This window comes from Helianthus annuus, chromosome 9 (assembly GCF_002127325.2).
Source record: "Helianthus annuus cultivar XRQ/B chromosome 9, HanXRQr2.0-SUNRISE, whole genome shotgun sequence".
Taxonomy (NCBI): Eukaryota; Viridiplantae; Streptophyta; class Magnoliopsida; order Asterales; family Asteraceae; genus Helianthus; species Helianthus annuus.
In genome coordinates, this window is record NC_035441.2 from 146,411,159 (window position 1) to 146,415,789 (window position 4,631).

Genomic DNA, 4,631 nt, shown 5'->3' on the forward strand with positions numbered 1-4,631 from the left:
CAACATTTTAAGACACCAAAAGGATATAATAGTAAATTGCACTCACATAATTAACACTAATTCCATCTATTAATCTATTAAATAAAGAGCTCAATCGTCAATTAACCCTTTTGTTTCCATCCACCCCGGTTATACAACTTCTCATTCAAATGAATCCGTAACCCTTTATCAATTGAAATTGAATGCCATAGTATCCAGAGCTCTTTATTCTATCGTATGACTGACTATTGAGCATAGGAATCGACATCATCATCAAACTCCAATCATCAAATAACCCACCGCTTCACCGATCAATATTTGTGTCAGCACCACGAGTTCATCTTCTTCACTCCCAAAGATGGTGGTACTGGTTTTGACGAAAACCTAAATACTTGTGGTGGCGATTCGTGACAGGAAAGTGAAGAGACAAAAAGAGAGAACCACGAGCAAGAGTGTGGGCAGTGACCAAAAAAGGGTTCGATTAGGGTTTCCCAAGGAGGAAGAAGGTGACATGTTCTTGTTCGATTGGCGTTCTGACCAGGTAAGATTACTGAATTTGCGGCTTTTAATTCCTGATTGAATGCCAAGATTGAAGCGTCTTGTGTTTACGGTTTATGGGGCACTGGTGGTTCAGATGATCGGATTATAGAATTCATGTGATGTGCTGGGACATTGGTGACCCTCTCATAATGTTGTCACATATTTGGACCAATTAATCTTGAACATGAATATTTGTCACATATACGAAGCAATTGTCCAATGAAGATACTCAGTAATGAATTCTATGTTTTAATGTTCTATCATTTCTGTCTTTTTTTTCGTTTAGTATGTATATTGATTACTTTTACACTGTTTTGAAGACTGTATAAAAGGAGGAAGAAGAGAAGTATTGATTATCTTGCACTTAAGAGCGATGATAAATCTCACAAAAGCAAGGTTTTGCTGGAAGTAAGCTTCTTTCTTTGTTCATATACTTTGTTTCCTTCTTTTCTTTATCTTATACCGACTATATTGTTGATATTCTTCCTGTTTTATTTTACTTTCAGTTCTCAACTTAATTATTTTGGTTTGGAATTTAAATTTCAGGTGAGGATTTTTCACTCACCTGATCATCCTAATTTGTGTTAGTTGCATGTACCAACCTCATGGATACCAATGAGACCTTATTCCTTTTGGATAATGATGAGGTTTAAAAAAATATCTTGTTTGATTAATATTTTATGGTGTTCTTTACGTTTTATAATATCTATAATACCACTAATGTATAATATGATAGGTGGAATATTATAATAAACTGACAGTAAAAATGGCTGTTGGAAGCCTGTGTTATGATGCAATTGCTTTAAAACATGGACGTCTTTCCCTAATAAGCTCAATTTATTGGTTGTTTAATTATTGCTTAGCTTTTTTTTTCCTGGTGCAGATTAGAAAACACTTTGAATTTTGGACTTGAAAGGTTCACGTAGGTAAGTTGTTAGTTAGTTATATATTTGCACGATTTAGAAATTGTATCATATCATTTAAAGTCCTAGGTTTACCTTCATTCTCCAGCTCATTGTGTTTCCTGGTTCTTTTTATCATTCTTGTGATTGGTGAAGATGTTTCATTCGGTTGGGATCTTTATTTGGTGAATATTCTGATGTTATTTTTTTCCGTCAGAAAGTCCGTAACCAACTCATTTAGAATCTTGTTCTACTGTACAGGGTCATCATTAGATATGATGAAGGGACCATAATGGAGAGAGTTGGTCATGAGGAGCCTGTCGTTAAGGATTTCAATGCATGTCAAAACAAGTCCAGTCAGTTAAAGTAAGTAGTGTACAATTAGATGATGATCTATGATAAAGTGGGCAACATCTTACGATTGGTTATTTTCAGGTTCTTTGGCCCGAATTTGGTCGGCAGCTCGTTTCATTAATTAATTTAATCACTGGTGCAAGTGTCGAAAAGTATACACAAAGGCTATCTGATGGATGATGCTTAGCTTCAGTTAAAGATCGGTTGAGAAAAGAAATGACTATGTACAGTGTAAATTTAAACTAACAACAATTATTAGATGTTTTGACTAATAGAAAGTGTTGCAACTTTGTACATGATAAGAAAATAGTAATAACAATTCACAGGTACCTGTGATATACTTCAAAAGGAAACGCTTCCTCATGTACGGTAAAGAAAATTGTGAAGCAAAACAACTTTGGGTAAATCTTGTTTCTTTTCATTTGTGATTGCCTTTGCTATGGTCCACCTTTTTAATTATATATTTTTTTTGTAAAAGTAATGTTTTTTACGATCATCAGATACATTGCCCACTGACTTTTATTGTTATGTGTATGATCCGGATCATTATGGTAACAAGATGATTGATCTTGCAGGTGAACAAAACTACCAGGTGGATGCAAATTTGGTCTTGCTGATGGCGAAGTTGAGAAGCGGCTGCAAAAGTATGAGACGAATGAGTTGGAAAAGCATGAAGGGCAATCTGTTTTCGGTATGATATTGTATCAGTTTAATGATACTTTCGTTAGAATTTTACTTGATGCAGCTGTGATTTTCTTTGTTCTGGCTTGGTATGATGATGAGGTGGGGAGTCGAGTCGCATATGAGCAAGTTAATGTTAATATAAAGGTTTTCTTTAAATATAAAATTTTAGGTTGAATGTACTGAGTCGAGTCGCATATGAGCAAGTTAATGTTAATATGGACTTGTTAAAAACTCGAATCGAGTCGGCTTAAATCAATTTTGAGCCTAAATTGAAGCTCGCTTTTGGTTTTGTTTTTTCTTATATAAAATTTTCGTTGAGTAGTGCTTTTTTCTAGCTAATTTTGTTAAAAATCATCCATCTTTCCCCATCGCAAAGTGCGGGCTCTCCCACTAGTAGAAGTAATCGAGAATCATTCTTTAAGTTTGTTGTATATTGTTCGATTAAAATGCAACTGACACGCAATAATGAATATAAAAAGAAAAAATAATTTTTCCGGTTCCGCCACTGGCCCTCTCAACCACCTCAGCCCAACCGTCGGATTCTTCTTCAATCACCAGTATGTACTCCATTTAGTCTATTGTTTGTTCTTGATTGTTTTCTTTTTATGATGATAAAATGCTTCTTGATTGTACACCATTTTAGTCCATTGTTTGTTGTGAAATTTTTGGTGTTTTTATTCTGATTTTAGTCCATTATTTGTGATAAATTGTTTTGATTAGATGTTCTCGATTTTAATAAATTAGTTTATTTAGTCCATTCAGTAGCTTGCAGAAGTTAAAAAACAAAAAGTCTTCTTCTTACAGTCTGCAGAGGTTTTGTTCACCTCTTCTGCTACAGATGTGGTCCGCAGACTACAGACGTTTTACCTCTGAAAAAAGAGCACCTAAGTGTTAATATTGAAAATTTTGGGACAAAAGTATAAAAAGTACAAAAATGAAAAACAAAAAGAAAAAAAGTGTCTGCTACAGATGTGGTCCGCAGACTGCAGACATTTTACCTATGAAAAAACAAACAGCACCGAAGTGTTAATATTGAAAATTTTGGGACAAAAGTATAAAAAGTACAAAAATCCCTTTCCCGATTCCAGTAGAAACTATACATAATCCCTATGTTGTTAGGGTCCCCTTTCCAACCCTTGTGGCCGGCCCATTAACAAATCAGGAGTTCCTGATCATGAGTTCCATGTACATAACAGTGATCAATTAATAAATAAATCATGCAATCTGAGTAACAAATAGATCATGCAAATCCTAGTTGTCAAGCAATGATAAGTTTTCAATTAGCAAGCACATGTACATCCGGAACAAATATCGACCCTAACTTCACAGTTTACATGTTCCATATTAATCCCTATTCACCTATCGAATCCCCATTAAATCATTAACACTATCATGACCAGGTTATCAACCATTATAGGATACCCCAACTCAAGGTACAATTCAACCGATTACTTACAACATACAAGAAGTATTAATCATTTAACAAAACATATGAATGAAATCATCAATCAATCAATATGTACATGTTTACATACACACAACTCTCATCGGATCAATGATCATATCAACATCAAGACTCTCACCTATGATAACACCTATGTACACTATTTTACACACACATGATAACCCAAATAATATGAGGATTAATATAGTTATAGATCCACTAACCAATATCTCGGTTAACAGGTTGATGCCTCGAGGGGGGGGGGGTCTCATGTTGCCGAACGTAACCTTGAGAGAAGGATAGGGTTTTATGTCTTGAGTTTTATGATAATGAGAATATAATACGAATACATCAAAGGTCATAGTTTGGGGCGGTTAATCCCCTCCCCTTTAGCCGAACATAATGGGCTCAGGCCCACCTAATTGGACTATCACAATTACTTAACAACTCTACAACCCCTTCGCCCCTCAAGTATGCGCGTGATACTAGATTTGGGCTTCGAGCCTGATCTGTGCGTGCGGGCCGATGTGAGGACATGTGGGAGTAGTTCTCTAAATTAGCTAATTGGCACATAAGAGCGTTTTAAAAGTTTCTTGTAGTTAATTAATTAAACACACGTAACACATACTTAAATATTACATACACGAGTGTTTAGCAAAAAGGGACATGAAAGGGAAGTAATCAGAAAACAGAATCACGTGACTAAGAGGCACCGACCTTGAAATTTT